Genomic DNA, 22,797 nt, shown 5'->3' with positions numbered 1-22,797 from the left:
TACTCTGTATCCCCCTAGCCACTCTTCAGTGATGCCTGTGAGCTGATGTGAGTGCCATCCTGCTGTGAACATGGTTGTTCCTCCTCCTCCTCTTCATCATCATCTTCCCAAACTTTCCCCTGGCTGATGTTGGGAAAGTAACCCACCCTACGAGCCATGTGTGGATGACGGACCTGATAACGGTGTTAGTTGGCTCTGCTCCTCCTCTAGCTCCTCTTCCTCCTGTGCCACCACCTCATCGACTATGGCTTGAATTTTTTTTTTCGAGCAGTCTTATAAGTGCTATCAAAATGCTAATGATTGCGTCATCAGCACTGGTGATATTATTGGAATATTCAAAGCAATGCAATATGACATACACCTACCGCACTCAGGCCCACTCATTGGCGATGAAGTGGTGTTGTTCTGCAGAGCGACTCAGCCATGCGTGCTGCAGCTGAAACTCCATTAGGCTACGTTCACATTTGCGTTGTGCGCCGCAGCGTTGGCGCCGCAACGCACAACGCAAACAAAAACGCAGCAAAACGCATGCACAACGCTGCGTTTTGCGCCGCATGCGTCCTTTTTTCATTGATTTTGGACGCAGCAAAAATGCAACTTGCTGCGTCCTCTGCGCCCGGATGCGGGCGCCGCAGGGACGCATGCGGCGCAAAACGCAAGTGCGACGCATGTCCATGCGCCCCCATGTTAAATATAGGGGCGCATGACGCATGCGGCGACGCTGCGGCGCCCGACGCTGCGGCGCCGACCGCAAATGTGAACGTAGCCTTATTGCTTACACCTGCTATAACAGTCTCTCCAGTATATGCAAGGTGGAGTTCCACCTTGTTGATAAGTCGCATATCAGCGTGCGAGCAGGAAAGCAGAAGTGACACTGCCGCTCAGACAGGAGAGCAGCAGCAGGGTGGAAACAACGACAGTGTGCACACATGGCTCGCACTTTCAGCAGCAGCTTCAACATGGTTGGGGTTTTTTTCAGGAAGCTCTTCACCACCAAGTTCAGCACATGCATTAGGCAAGGGATGCACATCAAGCACCAACCACTCATATGCCTGCTGTTTGGTCCCAGTCCACAGCTCCTGTTCATTGTGGGATTTGGCCCCCTAACAGAGGAGTGTAAAGGTACCTTCACACTAAATGATATCGCTAGCGATCCGTGACGTTGCAGCGTCCTGGCTAGCGATATCGTTGAGTGTGACACGCAGCAGCGATCAGGATCCTGCTGTGATATCGCTGGTCATTGAAGAAAGTTCAGAACTTTATTTGGTCGTCAGACCGGCGTGTATCGTCGTGTTTGACACCAAAAGCAACGATACCAGCGATGTTTTACACTGGTAACCAGGGTAAACATCGGGTTGCTAAGCGCAGGGCCGCGCTTAGTAACCCGATGTTTACCCTGGTTACCAGTGTAAAATGTAAAAAATACAAACAGTACATACTGACCTTCGCGTCCCCCGGCGTCCGCTTCCCGCACTGACTGTGAGTGCCGGCCGTAAAGTGAAAGTACAGCACAGCGGTGACGTCACCGCTCTGCTGTTAGGGCCGGCGCTCAGTCAGTGCAGGAAGCGGACGCCGGGGGATGCGAAGGTGAGTATGTACTGTTTGTTATTTTACATTTTACACTGGTAACCAGGGTAAACATCGGGTTACTAAGCGCGGCCCTGTGCTTAGCAACCCGATGTTTACCCTGGTTACCCGGGGACCTCGTCATTGTTGGTCACTGGAGAGCGGTCTGTGTGACAGCTCCCCAGTGACCATACAGCGACGCTGCAGCGATCGGCATCGTTGTCTGTATCGCTGCAGCGTCGCTAAGTGTGACGCTACCTTAAGAACAGCCTGCTATTGTTTCCACCTGGCTGTGGCTGTGGTCAAGTTGGTTTTGCAGGTCTTCATGTGACCAAATAAGAAGGAGGTGGAGGAAGTACAATAGGAGGAGGCATCCTGGAGAGATAAACATCCAGCAATTCTAGGTGGTGGTAGGACATGAGCTAGAACACCCTCCACCTTTGCCACAGCTGACCCTACATTTACACAATGGGCAGTTAGGGAGATGTAATGTCCCTGGCCATACTTACTGGTTCATGTATCAGTGGTTATGTGCACCTTGCCACTGATAATATTGCGCTGTGCACAACTGATTAGGTCACCAAAATGTTTGCAGAGCAGGGATGGTCTGCCTGGAAATGTGGTGGTGGCTGGGAACATCGTACTGCGGGACCGCCACCACCATCAGTCATTTAAATCTGTCAGTCTACACCAGCCGGAATGGCAGCATTTTAGCCCCTTCACCCCAAAGCCTGTTTTCACCTTCCTGACCAGGACAATTTTTGTAATTCTGACCACTATCACTTTATGAGGTAATAACTCTGGAACGCTTCAATAGATCTCACAGATTCTGAGACTGTTTTCTCGTGACTAGAGATGAGCAAATATTTAAATATTTGGTTCAGATTACGATTGCCGAATTTGCAATATTCGCTGATTAATTAGTTGAATATTTGCTGAACATAATCGAAAGCCATTCACGTCAATGGGAGGCAAAAACAAACGGATTCACAACACTTTATAACAGACTCAAATGCTGTCAAAATACATCACATTAGGGACAAACACCAGGAAAGTGGCCTCACCCACTGTACTAATTGTATCATGGCACTGCAGCAATCAGCCAGGCATGAGGTATCGGGGTCTGGGACAGCATTTACAGATTTCAGTTGAACGTCACGGTAAGACGAGATGGGTAAGGTATCGATGTAGGCCTCCTTTGTTGGGAGCCCTGATACCACATGCAACAATTCTACCTGCTTTCTTTTTTCAAATATCAGTTTTTTAGACTACTATTGTCAGAAAAATTTAAGGATAGTAACACGGGTAGTTGAGTCCAAGGAAGTGGAGGCCTAATGGTCTCGGAGGCCTACTGCTACAGGCAACACGCATGAAGGAGACAAAACCAGGAGTGTTCCCATTTCCAAAAATTATTGGCAGACACCACAAAAGAGGCATAGGATGCTGCCCTTCCCATGGTTGTTCCTTCCCGGTGAAAGACCTGGCTATTCATTGCTTGCGTTGAGAAACACGTGATGGTGTCTCCGCGGCTTTTCTATATGCATTTGCATATTTCCCTTAAGGGATGGGGGCAGTGTTCTGGATCACTGCGTTGAGAAACACGTAATGGTGTCTCCGCGGTGTTGGATGTTTTGATCTCCCCGAGGTCATTCATCCTTATCTTTATAATCTTTTCCCTAGGCACTGCTCCTAATAGCCAGTTTCCTACTCCACACTGATGAGGGGCAAATACCCCAAATCAGCTGTCGGTGGATAGGATTGCTTCTTGGCCTTTTGGCTGCGACCCTGTGTCGCGGTCAGAGGGTGCAAGTATTTCTTGGCAGTGTGCTGCTAATTTTCTTCTGCGGTATTCGTATCGGCAGTGAAGACTGAAGATGTTTATTAAGAATACGATTCGTGTGGTCGTGGAGGATGGTGCCAAAAATAACATGGTGTATGTGGTTCATGACCTGCTGGAGGGAAAGGCCGGAGCTCATCGGACTGATATTTTCAATGTGAATGAATTTCACAACCAAGGTATATATGACGTTACCTTTGTGAGTGAGCCTTGCTGTCTAACTGTCTTTGAGTGGTTCAGAAGTTATGATGGTGACCCCTGCCTGGAGGGAGTGCGGGTGGAGCCTCTGTTTGGGCTCATGGAGAAAGTAGTGACTGTTAGGCCGGTGTCACACTAGCGAGTTTTACAGACGTATGAGAGGTGCAGAAAATACGGATTGCATACGGTACAATGATTCTCTACGGCCCAGCTCCTATCTGCCGTATTTTACTGATCCGTATTATACGGTCTTGTACGGCCGTAGAAAATCACAGCATGCTGCGTTTGTCACCATATTGCACAAAAAAATCACCAATGAAAGTCTATGGGGGCGAGAAAATTATGGATTACACACGGACCATGCGTGTGACTTGCGAGAAATACGCAGCGGTGTTCTCTTGAAAAGCCGGCAATTCAGTGCGGTGTACAGTAAAATCACACTGACAGAATAGAATAGAATAGGTAGAATAAATGTCTACACATAGAATAGGTATATATATATATATATATATATATATGTCAGTGAGACACATATATATATATATATATATATATATATATTTCATACAGCGCTAGATATCATAAAAGCCGGTAATTCAATTGCCGGCTTTTGCTCTCTCCTTCTCAAACCCGACATGATATGAGACATGGCTTACATATAGTAAACCATCTCATATCACTTTTTTTTGCATATTCCACACTACTAATGTTAGTAGTGTGTATGTGCAAAATTTGGGCCCTCTAGCTATTAAATTAAAGGGTTAAATCGCGGAAAAAATTAGCATGGGCTCCCGCACAATTTTCTCCGCCAGAGTGGTAAAGCCAGTGACTGAGGGCAGATATTAATAGCCTAGAGAGGATCCATGGTTATTTGCCCCCCTGGCTAAAAACATCTGCCCCCAGCCACCCCAGAAAAGGCACATCTGTAAGATGCGCCTATTCTGGCACTTGGCCACTCTCTTCCCACTCCCGTGTAGTGGTGGGATATGGGGTAATGAAGGGTTAATGTCACCTTGCTATTGTAAGGTGACATTAAGCCAGATTAATAATGGAGAGTCGTCAATTATGACACCTATCCATTATTAATCCAATAGTATGAAATGGTTAATAAAACACACACATTATTACAAAGTACTTTAATGAAATAAAGACACAGGGTGTTGTAATATTTTATTAGACTCTTAATCCATCTGAAGACCCTCGTTCTGTAAAAAAGGAAAAATAAAAAAACAACAATATCCCATACCTTACGTCATTAAGATCAAGTCCCACAATGTAAATCCATCTGAAGGGGTTAAATCATTTTACACCCAGGAGCTCTGCTAATGCAGTGCTCGTGGCTGTAAAACCCTGGGGAATGAATGGAAAGCAGGGGAATGTCCTGTAGTTACCTTGAGCCACGGTGATGCGCCCTCTGCTGGATGTCCTCATATGAACTCGAGCGTGGGAGTATGCGCATATTCATCACTGTAATGAGCGGTCCCACGTGACCGCTCACACAGGACAAGCTGCCAGCGCTGAGAGGAGACATCGCGGGAGCTGCGTGAGTATTTCTCTGCAAGCGCTGGGGATGGGAGGCGGGAGGTCACCTGCAAACTTTATTTTTTAACAAAAAAGAAAAAAACTTGATCTTTCCTCTCTTCTCTCCTGCAGTGGAGAAGAGATGAATGCCGCCGGCTTCAGCACCACACAGGGGGGACAGCACTTACTGTAGCGCTGTCTCTCCTGCGGGCGGTATGTGCACACGGAGGAGAGTGCACACTGTTCTCCGTGTGCACGTGTGCAGGACGTATTGCTGTACGTGCTGCCAGAGAAAAACGGACATGTCTCCGTGTTTTGCACACGGACACATGGTCCGTGAAAACACGGAGACATGTGCATAGACCCATTAATTTGAATGGGTCTATGTGTGTCAGTGTCTCCGGTACGTGAGAAAACTGTCACTATACGTACCGGAGACACTGACGTGTGAAAGAGGCCTTATACAGAGTGGTGTGGGTGCAGGAGTGATTTCAGAAATGTGTGTGAATGGTGGGATTGGGTTAAATGGAAAACCAAGAGTTTTAAAAAAAAACTCGGGTACAAGTGTGCGGCTGCAAAGAGAGAAAGGTTTATTTTTTTAAATGCAAGACTGAGTGTGTTGTATAAGTTGAGGACGGGAGGGATGGCTGTGAGTGAAGATTTAGTGAAAGCGAAAAAAGAAGTGAATGATTTTTTGTTAGAAAGAGGGAGAAGTATTGTGTATAGGGCCAAATTACAGAATTTGGAGAAGAATGAGAAGTGTTCACGTTTTTTCTTTAAAAAAGTTTTTGGGAAGAGACAGAGTATGAGTGTTTTGAATGGGATGGATGGAAATGAAGTTAGTGGCGTGGACTTGTGTGAGGAAGTGGCAAAGTTTTATGATGATTTGTATGCTGTGAAATGGAGGGATGAAGGTTTGGAGGGTGAGGTGTTGAGTGTTTTGGAAAATAGTTTGAATAGGATAGAAAGGGAAAGATTGATGGGTGATGTGACGGGTGAAGAAGTATGAAAGGTGGTGTGTAGCATGGCGTTGAATAAAACTCCGGGGGAGGATGGTCTACCGGTGGATTTTTATCGTGTGATGTGGGATGTGACTGGGAAGTATTTTGTGGATGTATGTATGTATATGTGGGCGAATGCAGAGGTGGCAAATGGTATGCATGCAGGGGTTGTTGTGTTATTGCCAAAAAAAAGGTGATTTGAAAAATCTAAAAAATTGGAGGCCGATCACATTGCTAAATTGTGATTATAAGATTTATGTGAAACTTTTGGCTAACAGGATGCGTGGCGTGGTTGGGAGTGTGGTGGGTGAGGAGCAATGTTGTGCGGTGCCTGGAAGACGAATACATGGAACTTTGTGTATGTTGAGAGATTGTTTGTGGGACTGCATGAATCGTAAGAAAGGGGTGTATGTGTTGAGTTTGGATTTTGAGAAGATAGGTTGGCGCATGATTTTTTGTTTAGTGTGTTGGTGAAGATGGGGTTTCCTTCTGAGTTTGTTGAGAGAGTGAGAAGTTTGTATAAGAATATTTATAGTTGTGTGTTGTTGAATGGAAATGTGGGGAGGAGAGTAAATGTATTTTCGGGTGTTCGGCAGGGTTGTCCTTTGTCCCCTATCGTTTTTATTTGCGCAATTGAGCCTTTGTTATGTCTGTTAAGAAAAGATAAGGTGATTCGGGGTGTGAAAGTACCCGGGGGTGGGGGGAGATAGTGGAAGATGAGTGGTTATATGGATGATGTGTGTGTGCTGTGTGATTCAGAGTGTTCGGTACGGCGTGTGAAGTTTTTGGTTTCTATTTTTTGTGGAGCATCTACTTTTAAAGTGAATTGGGAGAAGAGTGAGTGTAAGATTTTTGGGGGGAGGAGTCTGAGCGATGATGCTGGAGTGAATGTGGTGAGTGGATCAATAAAGGTTTTCGGTGCGAAATTTTCAGAGAAATTGGATGGAGAGGAAAGCTGGGTGGATGTGAGAGAGAGAGTGGAGCGTAAGTTAAATTTTTGGAGTTTGAGGGATCTTACGTTTTTTGGTAAAATTTTAGTTGTTAAGAGTGTTGTGTTACCTATTTTTTTGTATGTTACGATGGTTTTTCCACCAAGCTACATGTGTATTAGAAGATTAAATAGGGTTTTGTTTGTCTTTTTTTGGGGTTCATGTATGGAGCGTGCGAGGAGAGAGATTGTTATGAAGAGTTTGGATAAGGGGGACTGGGTTTCCCAAATTTGAATGTTTTTTTCGGCGTGAATATTATGGTGTTTGCATTAGGTGTGATTAGGATGGATGGGAAGTATGCATGTATGTGCAGGTTTTTGTTTGGAAATGTCTTGTTTCGTTTGAAATGGCGTGAAAGAGATCTTAGGAGCCCAGTGGCTTTTGAGGTTCCTGTGTGGTATGTGTGGGTTTACAAATTTTTAGTGAAGTATGAACTGTGTGATGTGGATGTGAGATTGTTAGAAAAGTAAAAAGCTGTACAGTGCCTACAAGTAGTATTCAACCCCCTGCAGATTTAGCAGGTTTACACATTTGGAATTAACTTGGCATTGTGACATTTGGACTATAGATCAGCCTGGAAGTGTGAACTGCATTGCAGCAAAAAAGAATGTTATTTCTTTGTTTATTTTTTTTTACAATTGTGAAAAGTCTTTTCAGAGGGTCATTTATTATTCAACCCCTCAACCCACCAGAATTCTGTTTGGTTCCCCTAAAGTATTAAGAAGTAGTTCAGGCACAAAGAACAATGAGCTTCACATGTTTGGATTAATTATCTCTTTTTCCAGCCTTTTCTGACTATTTAAGACCCTCCCCAAACTTTTGAACAGCACTCATACATGGTCAACATGGGAAAGACAAAGGAGCATTCCAAGGCCATCAGAGACAAGATCGTGAAGGGTCACAAGGCTGGCAAGGGGTACAAATCCCTTTCCAAGGAGTTGGGCCTACCTGTCTCCACTGTTGGGAGCATCATCCGGAAGTGGAAGGCTTATGGAACTACTGTTAGCCTTCCACGGTCTGGACAGCCTTTGAAAGTTTCCTCCCGTGCCGAGGCCAGGCTTGTCCGAAGAGTCAAGGTTAACCCAAGGACAACAAGGAAGGAGCTCCGGGAAGATCTCATGGCAGTGGGGACATTGGTTTCAGTCAATACCATAAGTAACGTACTCCACCGCAATGGTCTCCGTTCCAGACGAGCCCGTAAGGTACCTTTACTTTCAAAGCGTCATGTCAAGGCTCGTCTACAGTTTGCTCATGATCACTTGGAGGACTCTGAGACTGACTGGTTCAAGGTTCTCTGGTCTGATGAGACCAAGATCGAGATCTTTGGTGCCAACCACAAACGTGACGTTTGGAGACTGGATGGCACTGCATACGACCCCAAGAACACCATGCCTACAGTCAAGCATGGTGGTGGCAGCATCATGCTGTGGGGCTGTTTCTCAGCCAAGGGGCCTGGCCATCTGGTCCGCATCCATAGGAAGATGGATAGCACGGCCTACCTGGAGATTTTGGCCAAGAACCTCCGCTCCTCCATCAAGGATCTTAAGATGGGTCGTCATTTCATCTTCCAACAAGACAACGACCCAAAGCACACAGCCAAGAAAACCAAGGCCTGGTTCAAGAGGCAAAAAATCAAGGTGTTGCAGTGGCCTAGTCAGTCTCCTGACCTTAACCCAATTGAAAACTTGTGGAAGGAGCTCAAGATTAAAGTCCACATGAGACACCCAAAGAACCTAGAAAACTTGGAGAAGATCTGCATGGAGGAGTGGGCCAAGATAACTCCAGAGACCTGTGCCGGCCTGATCAGGTCTTATAAAAGATGATTATTAGCTGTAATTGCAAACAAAGGTTATTCCACAAAATATTAAACCTAGGGGTTGAATAATAATTGACCCACACTTTTATGTTTAAAATTTATAAAAATTTAACTGAGCAACAAAACTTTTTGGTTTGTAAGATTTATGCATCTGTTAATAAATCCTGCTCTTGTTTGAAGTTTGAAGGCTCTAACTTATTTGCATCTTATTAAACCTGCTAAATCTGCAGGGGGTTGAATACTACTTGTAGGCACTGTATATAAGATGATTGAGTGTAGAGAGATGGAATGTGACATTATTGTAGGACAAGCCCATAGGCTGTCCTTGCCAGATTTTAAAATGGTAAGAGGGGATGATGTGCAGAAAGTATGGAAGAAGGTAAGTGTGAATGGTATGAAAAATAGGCAGAGTGAGATTGTATGGCTGTCATTGCATGGGGTGTTGCCGGTGAGGGAGTTTCTGAAAAATTGGGGTTTAGTGAGGAGTGAGAGGTGTCCGAGGAGTGGATGTGGTGGGAGTGAGAGTGTGGTGCATTTGTTTTGGAATTGTCAGTATGCTAGAAGTGTGATTGCAGGTCTCGGTCATTTATGTAAGGCTACTTTCACACTAGCGTCGGGAACAACCCGTCGCTGTGCGTCGGGCCGAGGTTCCCGACGCTAGCGTGGTCTCCGCCGCACAACGGGGGCAGCGGATGCATTTTTCCCACGCATCCGCTGCCCCATTGTGAGGTGCGGGGAAGTGCGGGGAGGTGGGGGCGGAGTTCCGGCCGCGCATGCGCGGTCGGAAAAAGCGGACCGTCGGGAGCAAAAAACGTTACATGTAACGTTTTTTTCTCCCGACGGTCCGCTACCACACGCCCAAGCGTCGCAAAACGGACGCGACGTTTGGCAATGCGTCGCAAATGCGTCGCTAATGTTAGTCTATGACGAAAAAACGTATCCAGCAAGAACTTTTGCTGGATGCGTATTTTCGGCAAAACGACGCATTTGCGACGTATTGCAGTTAACGCTAGTGTGAAAGTAGCCTTAGAAGTTGTGTGAGGTGAATTTGTTGTCGTTTGAGCTTTTTATGTTTGGATTGGGTATGTGTGGGGAAAAGGAGAGAGTATTGTGGTTGATGATGACATGTATAAAAGAGGTTTTGTGGGATGTGAGGAATGTGTATGTGTTTAAAAGGAAGGATATTGAGGTTAAAAACTGTATAAAAATTATTTTGGGAAAATTGTATTTTTGCTTTGTGTGTGATCAGAGGAGGAGAGGGGAGGTGGATGCAGAATGAATTTGGAAGACTAAAAAGTGGAAACATTTTGTTAATGTATCTTGAGGTGTTTTTTTGGTTGTTAATAAAAAAAATTTCTTGTGTTCTCCAATGATGATGGAAATAGCGGTTGCACTAAGTATGTGGCACGCTGTTTTGGGAGATGTTCCTTATAGATTTGGTTACCTGACTGTGGAACTTCCCATCTGAGGGATCGAAAAAAAAAAAAAAAAAAGCTGTCTGTGGATGGATACCATGTTTTGGCATAGGTAGTATTCCTTTATTGGATGCTGCCCTTCCCGTGGTTGTTCCTTCCCAGTGAAAGACCTGGCTATTCATTGCTTGTGTTGAGAAACACGTGATGGTGTATCTGCGGCTTTTCTACATGCATTTGCATATTTCCCATAAGGGATGGGGGCAGTGTTCTGGATCACTGTGTTGAGAAACACGTGATGGTGTCTCCGCGGTGTTGGATGTTTTGATCTCCCCGATGTCATTCATCCTTATGTTTATAGTCCTTTCACTAGGCACTGCTCCTAATAACCAGTTTCCTACTCCACACTGATGAGGGGCAAATACCCCGAAACAGCTGTCTGTGGATGGATACCATGTTTTGGCATAGGTGGTTTTCCTTTATTGGATGCTGCCCTTCCCGTGGTTGTTCCTTTCCGGTGAAAGACCTGGCTATTCATTGCTTGCATTGAGAAACACGTGATGGTGTCTCTGCGGCTTTTCTACATGCAATTGTACAGACAATAGACATTACAGTATAACAGAAATCACAGTTCAAAATAGATACCAAGAGGAGTGAGGGCCCTGCTTGCAAGTTTACAAGCTATGAGGAAAAGGGGAGACACGAGTATAAACATTTCCAAAAATTATTGGCAGACACTACTAAAGTGGCATCAATTTCATCACAGTAGAAACAGTATAATAGGGACCGACAGATCTTCCACTACACCCAATGCAGCAGATGGTCACCCAACAAGGAGTATTCACATTTAAAGAAATGAATACCTTACACCACAGAAGTGGCATCAATTTCACCATAGAAGAAATCGTATAATAGGGACCGACATGTTTTTCACTACACCCAATCCAGCAGATGGACACCCAACAAGGAGTATAAATATTTCCAAAAATTATTAGCAGACAGCACCAGAGTGACATCAATTTCACCACAGTGGAAATGGTAATGGTATAATAGGGATCGAAAGGTCTTCCACTACACCCAATGCAGCAGATGGACACCCAGCAAGGAGTGTTCACATTTAAAGAAATAAGGGCCTTACTCCACAGAAGTGGAATCAATTTCACCACAGTGGAAATAATATAACAGGGACCGACAGTTCTTCTACTACACCCAATGCAGCAGATGGACACCCAACAAGGAGTGTTCACATTTAAAGAAATGAGGGCCTTACACTACAGAAGTGGCATCAATTTCACCACAATAGAGAGAGTATAATAGGGACCGACTTGTATTTCACTACACCCAATCCAGCAGATAGACACCTGTAACGGGGTCTACTGTGCTGTAGTACCTCTTTCAGTACCACCCCATGTATCAGGAGGTCCACTCTGCTTTGGCTGGATTCTGAATGAAGGACGCTGGCTGGAATTCCTGGGTTACATGGGTGCATATAAAATCTCACTGCTTCTCCACGTATTTCCAGTCTAACAACACTTTATTCACAGGACACAGAATATATAACACAGATACAGAGGGCAGGCCAATAGAATAGCAGCAGGCCAGACATACATTACAATAGCCGCAGGTGGCCGAAGCCTGCCGATATTTACTGTGGGAATTACAAAGGTGGGAGAGGACAGAAGGAGAATATCTTGTCCCATCTGCCCAGGAGCACAGCCTGTGGACTGATGCATCTCACATGGAACCTATTATACATATATATAATGGCCCAACATATTCTGGGTGCTGGGGGATTCTGTAACACGGCTCCCCCTTTCAGCGACGTGATCGGCATACACAGTCTGATCCTTAACGGATCGGTTTGGGGATGACCGAAGTTTATGGGGTTGGTACAAGTTCCGTTTCTCAACTTAGTCCATCAGTGTTACCGTTTTGTTTGCCGGGTCTGTAGTGGATGGTGAAGTCCAGGGGTTGTAGGGCTAAACTCCACCGCAGTAATCTGGCGTTGTCTCCAGAGACCCGATTAAGCCAGACTAGGGGATTATGGTCCGTTAGGAGGGAAAACTGTCGTCCATACAAATATGGTTGTAACTTTTTGAGTGCCCATACTACTGCCAGGCACTCCTTCTCGATGGCCGCATAGCTCACTTCACGGGGCAGTAGTTTCCGACTCAAGACGACTGAGGGGCGATCTAATAACCATGTATAAGTATATAAGGGGACAATACAAATATCTCGCTGAGGATCTGTTTATACCAAGGAAGGTGACGGGCACAAGGGGGCATTCTTTGCGTCTGGAGGAGAGAAGGTTTTTCCACCAAAATAGAAGAGGATTCTTTACTGTTAGGGCAGTGAGAATCTGGAATTGCTTGCCTGAGGAGGTGGTGATGGTGAACTCAGTGGAGGGGTTCAAGAGAGGCCTGGATGTCTTCCTGGAGCAGAACAATATTGTATCATACAATTATTAGGTTTTGTAGAAGGACGTAGATCTGGGGATTTATTATGATGGAATATAGGCTGAACTGGATGGACAAATGTCTTTTTTCGGCCTTACTAACTATGTAACTATGTAACTATGTAAGCTACCGGGTGTTCTTGGCTGTCCGGCCTGACTTGGCTCAGTACTGCCCCCAATCCAAACATAGAAGCGTCTGTGTGAACAAGGAAGCGTTTAGTTGGATCGGGTGCGGCCAATACCGGGGTATTGGTGAGGGCGTCCTTTAGCTGGCGGAAGGCTTCCTCACACTCTGGGGTCCAGGTTACCTGGCGGGGTTGGTTCTTATGGGTCAGATCAGTGAGGGGCTTGGCTACGCTGCTGTAATTGGGAACAAATTTCCTGTAATACCCCGCTGTCCATAGAAACGCCATGACCTGGGTTTTAGTGCGTGGGGTGGGCCATTTGGCTATGGCCTCAATCTTGGCTGGTTCTGGTCTCTGTTTTCCACTTCCCACCCAATGCCCTAAATAAGGAACCTCTGCTTTGCCCACGTGACACTTGTTTGGGTTCAGGTGATTTCGGCCTTGTGGATCCTGTCTAATACTGTCTCTAGGTGATTTAGATGCTCTTCCCATGTCACGCTGTAGATGGCGATGTCATCCAGGTAGGCACACGCATAGTCCTGGAGACCATCCAGAAGTCGGTCAGCCAGCCTCTGGAAGGTCGCCGATTCAGTCTTCATCCCGAATGGCATAACTCAAAACAGGAATAAGCCAAACGGGGTGACAAATGCCGGCTTGGGAATAGCATCAGGACTAAGGGGAATCTGCCAGTGGCCTTTGCATAGATCGATGGTGGTCAAATACTTTGCCCCTGCCAGCCGGTCTAACAACTCATCCACATGCGGCATGGGATACGCATCCGTCACTGTTTTCTCATTGAGCTTACGATAGTCTACACAAAACCATGTAGTCCCATCCATCTTGGGCACTAACACTACGGGGGATGCCCAGGGACTATCTGACTCTTCAATGACCCCTAAAGGCAACAATTTTGTATCTCTTGTTGCATCCCTTCTCGTACAGACTCAGGGACGCAGAAGGGGGGTTGTCGCAGGGGGGTCTGATCCTGGGTCTCAACCTTGTGTTGTGCCAGGTGAGTGTACCCAGGTTTCCCCGAAAACATCCTCTGTCACTGCCTCAACAATGCCTCCACCTGCTGTCTCTCCCGGGGCCTAGGTCTTCACCCAAGTGTACCTGGTCCCATGTTTTAGACTGAGTCCTTTCCCCTAAAACATCAGGCAAGGGAAGTCTGGCTAAATCCTCTGCTTCAGGTGCACAGATGGCCACTACCTCTTCAGGGCGCTCCCGGTAGGGCTTCAGCATATTCACATGGAACATGCGGATAACCCTGGGGTCGTCACAATTGGCGACATTATAGGTGGTGTCGGCTATTTTCCCCACTACCTGGTAGGGCCCCTGCCATGCAGCTTGGAACTTGTTCTGCCTAGTGGGCTCTAACACCAGGACCTTCTGTCCTATTTCCAAGGTGCGCTCTCTGGCCCTCCTATCGTACCATACGCGCTGGCGCCGCTGAGCCACCTGCATGTTACCACATACAGCCTGGGTCAGCTCCTGTAGGCGGTCCCAGAATTCCAGCACATAGGGTACAATAGGTACCCCTTCTATGATGCGCTCCCCTTCCCAGTGTTCTAGCACTAAGTCTAGGGGTCCCCTTACCCGTCTCCCGTATACCAGTTCGAACGGGGAGAACCCGTGGATTCTTGTGGCACCTCCCAATAGGCAAACAGGAGGTGAGGCAAGAATTTTTCCCAGTCCCTGTAGGTCCTGGTAAAAGTCCCAATGAGTTCTTTTAACGTCTCGTTAAAGCGTTCACACAACCCATTGGTTTGCGGGTGGTACGGGGCGCTTCTAATGGACTTTACGCTGCACAGCTTCCACAGTGGGTTGGTCACCTCTGCTGTAAACTGGGTACCCTGGTCCGAGATAATCTCTCTGGGAAATCCAACCCGTGAGAAAACCTGGAGCAGGGCAGCCGCCACCGTCTCTGCCAGTATGTTAGGTAACGCAACCGCCTCTGGATACCATGTGGCATAATCTACCACTGTCAATATATACCTTTTCCCTGACGGACTGGGTTTGGCTAACGGCCCTATCAGATCGACCGCTACTTGGCTAAATGGTTCCTCCACAATGGGGAGGGGGCGTAATTTGGCCTTGCATCGATCTCCCCTCTTGCCAATGCGCTGGCAACTGTCACAGGTCTGGCAGTACTGACGAACATCATAGGTTTCCCCCGGCCAAAAGAAGTTTTGTGTCAGACGATGCCTGGTGCGACTGACGCTGAAGTGCCCAGCCAAGGGTAAGTCATGAGAGATTCGCAGTAACTCCTTCCTATACTTCTTGGGAACTACCAGCTGTCGTTTTATAGTGGGGCTCATCCCTGTGTGGTGCTGCTCTGTGATCCGGTAGAGGAGTCCCTGCTTCCATATAAACTGTTCCCCTTCCAGTACCCCTCTCCCCTCTTGTGCCTTCCCACGATATCCCTCCAATGAAGGATCCTCAAGTAACTCCCTCTTAAATTAATCTGGTGTGGCCCAAGAAATGTGTCTGGCTATGGGAATACGTGTAGGGCTGGGGTGTCTTACCTGGGCCTCCTCTGAGTGTGATTTCGCCTCTGCAGCTCGAGCTTGTCTCCGGGTGGTCACAGGATATGACTCAGCCAGAGGGGCAACCGAGAAGGCAGACAAAATGGGCCCCAAGTCATTTCCTAGCAAGATATCTGCGGGCAAATCCTCCATCAAGCCAACCTCAACAAGGCCATCCCCGACTCCCCAGTTCAGGTGAATCCGGGCAGTGGGCAGTCGATGTATGGCTCCCCCTGCTACACGGACTGCCACTGTCCGGTCCCTCTTCTCTTGGTCCCGGACGAGATGAGGCTTCACAAGGGTCAAAGTTGCCCCTGAATCTCTTAGTCCCTGCATATGTTTTCCATTAACCCACATGACCTGTCGATGCTGTTGTCGGATATCTGCCCAGGCTGCCTGCACGGGATCCACTTCATGCAGCACTTCCTCCATCTCTTCCACCCCTTGGTTAGTCGTAGCCCCCAATGTCAGATCAACTTCGCCTTGGTAGCAGTGTAGAGCGGCCCGGCTGAAGGTAGCTGTTCCCGGCTTTGACCACTGGGTATGCTGAGTCCGGTTGGGACATTGTCTTTGCAGGTGGCCCAGCTGACAGCAGGTGTGGCATTGCGCCCCAGGGGAACTGTGGTAGGTCAGGTTTCTAGCTGGTCCCCCTACAATCTTCAGTGGTTTGGGGCCCTCCAGGTCCATGGGCGGACCCCTAGTGACCATCTTTGATCCGGACAACTGAGGCCTCCTGGCATCATGATGTTCATCGACCAGACGAGCGGCTTCCTCAAGAGTCGTTGGCCACCTGTCCCGAAGCCATTCCTGTGTCTCTGGGGTTAGTCCATTAAAGAATCGTTCTAACAAGATGAGCTGGAGGACGTCCTCCTTAGTGGTTGCTTGGCTCCCTTGTACCCACTGTAGCAGTGACCGCCATAATTTACAGGCCTATTCAGCGTGGGTATCGATTACTCATTTTATAAGTCCACGGAAATTTTGGCGGTATGCCTCTGGTGTCAGCGCATACCGGGCCAAGATCACTTCTTTGATCCGCTCATAGTCCATACAGTCCTCATCAGGTACCGTGCGATAGGCGTCCGCTGCCCGGCCTGTCAGCTTGCTGGCCAGAATCTGAACCCGTTCCTCCGGCTTCACTGTGCTGTAGTACCTCTTTCAGTACCACCCCGTGTATCAGGAGGTCCACTCTGCTTTGGCTGGATTCTGAATGAAGGACGCTGGCTGGAATTCCTGTGTTACATGGGTGCATATAAAATCTCACTGCTTCTCCACGTATTTCCAGTCTAACAACACTTTATTCACAGGACACAGAATATATAACACAGATACAGAGGGCAGGCCAATAGAATAGCAGCAGGCCAGACATACATTACAATAGCCGCAGGTGGCCGGAGCCTGCCGATATTTACTGTGGGAATTAGAAAGGTGGGGGAGGACAGAAGGAGAATATCTTGTCCCATCTGCCCAGGAGCGCAGCCTGTGGACTGATGCATCTCATATGGAACCTATTATACATATATATAACGGCCCAACATATTCTGGGTGCTGGGGGATTCTGTAACAACACACAACCAGGAGTGTTCACATTTCCAAAACTTATTAGCAGACACCTTCATAGTGGCATCAATTTCACCATAGTAGAAATAGTATAATAGGGACCGAGAGGTCTTCCACTATACCCAATGCAGCAGATGGACTTGTTGGAATACTCCAACAAGGAGTATTCACATTGAAAGAAATTAGGGTCTTACACAACAGAAATGACATCAATTTCACCACAGTAGAAATAGTATAATAGGGACCAACAGGTCATTCACTACACCCAATCCAGCAGATGGACACCCAACCAGAAGTGTTCATTTCCAAAAATTATTGGCAGACACCACCAAAGTGGCATCAATTTCACCACAGAAGAAACGGTATAATAGGGACCAACAGATCTTCTACTACACCCAATGCAGCATATGGACACCCAACAAGGAGTATAAACATTTCCAAAAATTATTGGCAGACACCACCAAAGTGGCATCAATTTCACCACAGCAGAAACAGTATAATAGGGACCGACAGGTCTTCCACAAAGCCCAATGCAGCAGATGGACATCCATCAAGGAGCGTTCACATTTAAAGAAATGAGGGCCTTACTCCACAGAAGTGGCATCAATTTCACCACAGTAGAAATAATATAATAGGGACCGACAGGTCTTCCACTACACCCAATGCAGCAGATGGAGCACCCAACAAGGAGTATAAACATTTCCAAAAATTATTGGCAGACACCACCAAAGTGGTATTAATTTCACCACAGTAAAAACAGTATAATAGGGACCGACAGGTCTTCCACTACACCCTATGCAGCAGATGGACACCCAACATGGAGTATTCATACTTAAAGCAATGAGGGCCTTACACCACAGAAGTGGCATCAATTTCAGAATAATAGAAAGAGTATAATAGGGATGAATATTTCTTTCACTTCACTCAATCCAGCAGCTGGACGCCCAACCAGGAGTTGGATTCAGTTCAGGGAGGGTGGTTCATTGCCTCATACTGTTCTTTTTTTTTTTTTTCCAAGTAGTGTAGTCTGCTGATAATTTTTTCAAAAAAATTCTATTAGTGTCTTTCCACCCGTCTCCAGCTAATTTGTGGAAAAACACTACATAGGATAACGTAGAGGAGGGTTTTTGGGCCTTGCAGCGCCATTTACGGCTGTCTGCACGGTCTCCGTGTGACTGCAGCTCGCCCTGTAGTCTGTGAGCAGCCATAGCCTGGTTGTCTCCAGCTCAGGGTTCTTCACTGCGTCATACCGCCAAATCAATTTTCATTTTGTATTAAGTAGTGCAGGCTGCTGCACATTTTTTCAAAAAATTCCTATTAGTGTCTTTCCACCCGTCTCCAGCTAATTTGTGGAAAAACACTACATAGGATAACATAGAGGAGGGTTTTTGGGCCTTGCAGCGCCGTTTACGGCTGTCTGCACGGTCTCCGTGTTACTGCAGCTCGCCCTGTAGTCTGTGAGCAGCCATAGCCTGGTTGTCTCCAGCTCAGGGTTCTTCACTGCGTCATACCGCCAAATCAATTTTCATTTTGTTTTAAGTAGTGCAGGCTGCTGCACATTTTTTCAAAAAATTCCTATTAGTGTCTTTCCACCCGTCTCCAGCTAATTTGTGGAAAAACACTACATAGGATAACATAGAGGAGGGTTTTTGGGCCTTGCAGCGCCGTTTACGGCTGTCTGCACGGTCTCCGTGTTACTGCAGCTCGCCCTGTAGTCTGTGAGCAGCCATAGCCTGGTTGTCTCCAGCTCAGGGTTCTTCACTGCGTCATACCGCCAAATCAATTTTCATTTTGTTTTAAGTAGTGCAGGCTGCTGCACATTTTTTCAAAAAATTCCTATTAGTGTCTTTCCACCCGTCTCCAGCTAACTTGTGGAAAAACACTACATAGGATAATGTAGAGGAGGGTTTTTGGGCCTTGCAGCGCCGTTTACGTCTGTCTGCACGGTCTCCGTTTGACTGCAGCTCTATCTGTTGTCAGTTCAGCCCCCCAAAAATAAATAAATAATAAAGTTCACCAAACACACCAGTGACACCACTTTACATTTGTGTAGGCCACATTAGCTCATATTAAAGTCTAGTCCACACTTTAGAAAATTAGTGTTTCTTATACCTGTTAGGAGGAGTTGTTCAGGAATAAGCACACAAATCCGTTAGTACTTTTCTGCTTATCTTTATCAGTCAACCAAGATGAAGAAGGCAATGAGTAAGGCACGTGGGCGTGGGCGTGGGCGTGGAGCAGGGAGGGGACGTGGGGATTCTGTGCCTGCTGCGGGCACCGGTGACTCATCAGCACCCACTTTCACAAGGGAACAGTCATTCTTGCGCAGCTTTGTCGCAGAGCGCCGTACACCGCTGCTGTGTGAAGAACAAATTGAAGCCGTTGTCGGATGGATGGCAGCTAATGCATCAACTTCAATTAGTGCCACATCCTCTCAGACACAGAGCACTGGAGAGCAGCCATCTGTCTCTTCACCACCTGCCAAATTGCCCAGGCAGACAGAGAGCCCAGGCAGGAGCCGTCTCTACTTCTGTTCTCTGAATCTCTTGGCTTGGAAACAGGGGGCCAGCCAAGCAGCATTGGAGAAATGGAAGAAGAGGCAGGGTGCAGTGATGCCCAACAGCTTTTTCTCTCTGAGTCTGAAGAGGCGGGTGGGCCAGTGGCTCCGTTCACCACATCGCAGGCCGCATCAGCTGATGATGACACTCAGGTGCCACTTACTGGTGCGTGCTCTGCTGCTGAGACTACCCAGGAGGAGCAGTTGGGGGCAGAGGGTAGTGTAGATGATGAGGTCCTTGACCCATCTTGGCGTGAGGGACAGGAAGGTGGTGGGAGCAGCTCTGAGGAAGAGATTCCCCGTATGGCCCAAAGAGGGAGAGGGAGGGGGAAGACTGCGGATCCTGCAGCCTCCGCTTTGGCACCCGTTAGGAGCATGTCTCTTCCAAAAGCCAAAAAGGGCGCTCCCAAGACTTGCAGTGCCTGGTCCTTTTTTGACACAGTTGCAGATGACATTTGCTATGTCAAATGCAAGGTGTGTCATCACAAAGTAAAAAGAGGGAAAAATGTCAGCAACCTCAATACCTCCAACATGTGGAAACATGTGCGCACCAGGCACCCGGCGGAGTTAGAAAAACACACTGAAGAGCTAGGCCAACCAACAGCGGCAGCTACCACCTCTTCAGCTCGTGTTGCCTCTTCCTCCAGCTCACACGCAGCTGGTTCGGCTTCCTCCCAGGATCGCCGTGGAAGAACCTCTGGCCCTGTTGTCCAGAGACCCGCTGTAATTCCACCCGCAGCACCACTTTCCCAGTCATCTACACACTCCCAGCCCAGTCTACAGCCATCGGTAGTACAGGCATGGGAGAAAAGGCGGCCTTTCTCATCAAACCACCCACGAGCACAGGCTCTGACTGCAGGCATTGCCAAACTTCTGTCACTGGAAATGCTGTCATTCAGGCTGGTGGAGACTGACAGCTTCCGTGACTTGATGTCATTGGCAGTCCCACAGTACAATGTGCCCAGCCGCTTTTACTTCAGCAGGCAAGCCGTCCCTGCCCTGCACAAGCATGTGGAGGGACACATAAAACACGTGCTACTGAACGCCGTCAGTAGCAAGGTCCACCTCACCACCGATGCGTGGACCAGTCAACATGGACAGGGGCGATACCTTTCCCTCACTGCCCATTGGGTTAATGTCGTTGAGTCGGGTACAGACCGTGCGAGTGGCGCAGGACGTGTCCTGCCCATTCCAAGGATTGCAGGAATCCATTCTGTACGCATTGACTCCTCCTCCTACACCAGTTCCTCAGAATCATCGCTGCAGGAGCCGTCACAGTCCACCTCCACATGGACCCGTGATGAACGTGTACCTGTTACGACCGACATGAGCACAGCCGTGGCCAAACGTCAACAGGCCGTCTTGAAATTAATTTATTTGGGGAATCGAAGCCACACAGCGCAGGAGCTCTGGAATGCCATCAAGCAGGAGAGCGATGTGTGGTTTGTGCCAGCGAATCTCCAGCCAGGCATGGTAGTGTGTGATAATGGCCGAAATCTGGTGGCAGCTCTGGGCCTCGGCAACCTCACTCACATCCCATGTCGGGCACATGTGCTCAATTTGGTCGTGCAGAGTTTTCTGAGGGACTATCCGGATCTTGATGCACTGCTGCACAAGGTCCGCCTAGAGTGTGCTCACTTGCGGCGTTCCAGCACGGCAAAAGCGCACATTGCGGCTCTGCAGCGCCGACACCGCCTGCCGGAACATCGCATCATATGTGACCTACCTACCAGGTGGAATTCCACGTTACATATGTTGGAGCGGTTGTGTGAGCAGCAGCAAGCTGTAATGGAGTACCAGCTGCTTCAGGCGCAAAGAAGTCGCAGTCAGCGCCGTACAGACTTCACAACCACAGAGTGGGCCACTATGAATGACGTCTGCCAGGTTTTGCGTCCCTTTGATTATTCCACGCGGATGGCGAGTGCAGATGATGCACTAGTCAGCATGACTGTCCCCCTTATCTGCCTGCTTGAAAAATCACTGCAAGCGCTAAGGGATGATGTTGTGGAAGAGGTGGAGGTTGAGGATTCAGCATTTCCATCATCTTCTGGACAGTCAGCGCCACGTGGTTCCTCACAAACGCGTAGGCAGGGGACAGTTTGTGAGGAGGATGAGGAGGAGTCAATGGAGGAGGAAGACATCCGTCCAGAGGAGGGAGTTACACAATTGTCCAGTACTCAGTGTGTACAGCGAGGGTGGGGTGATGACGAGCGGGCAGAGATCACGCCTCCAGCAGGGGACAGCGTTTCTTGGGCAGTTGGCAGTCTGCAGCACATGGTGGATTACATGCTGCAGTGCCTGAGAAACGACCGCCGCATCGCCCACATTCTCAACATGTCTGATTATTGGGTGTTCACCCTCCTCGATCCTCGCTACCGGGACAACGTAGAAAGCCTCATCACACTGTTGAACCGGGAGCGAAAAATGCGGGAGTACCAAGACACACTGGTGAATTCCATCATCTTCTCCATTCCAACTGAGAGAAGTGCTGCTAGTGCATTACAAAGCAGCTCAGTGCGTCCAGGCAGTGGTGGAGGCTCTGCACAAAGAGGGAGCAGAAGCAGTGCCTCTGCCCAAGGCAAGACCAGTATGGCCCAACTGTGGCACAGTTTTCTGTGCCCGCCACAAAAGTCTACACCATCACAGACGGCTCCAGTCAGCAGGATGCAACGGTTCCGTCAGATGGTGACAGACTACATGTCTTGCCCTCTTGCTGTACTCCCAGACGGCTCTTCCCCTTTCAAGTTTTGGGTCTCAAAGCTGGATACATGGCCAGAGCTAAGCCAGTATGCATTGGAGGTGCTGTCTTGCCCTGCGGCCAGTGTATTATCGGAACGTGTCTTTAGTGCTGCAGGTGGTGTACTAACTGACCGTCGCATGCGACTATCCTCCGATAACGTTGACCGGCTTACTTTCCTGAAAATGAACAAGGCCTGGATCTCGCAGGAATTTGCCACTCCTCTTCCTGATTAAATAATTAGGTGACTGTCTACAGTATCCAGGTCTCCTCTTGTGTTCATCTTTCTACCACCTGAACTTAAATTCCTGGGCTCCAACACCGCCAGTTGAGGCTCAGAAGTGCCGTCTGCACAGTCAAAACATACGACCCAGTGTTATTGGGTTTCAGTAACGTCAGCTGATCCCCAGCTGTGTAGCCGGCAATGTGTCCTGCGACCGCCACGCTGACACAACAACTGAAATGTAAGGGAACCTGTCCCCCCCCCCAAGGCATTTGTTA

The sequence above is a fragment of the Ranitomeya variabilis genome, chromosome 4 (genome assembly GCF_051348905.1).
Source record: "Ranitomeya variabilis isolate aRanVar5 chromosome 4, aRanVar5.hap1, whole genome shotgun sequence".
Taxonomy (NCBI): Eukaryota; Metazoa; Chordata; class Amphibia; order Anura; family Dendrobatidae; genus Ranitomeya; species Ranitomeya variabilis.
This window is presented reverse-complemented; position numbering follows the sequence as displayed.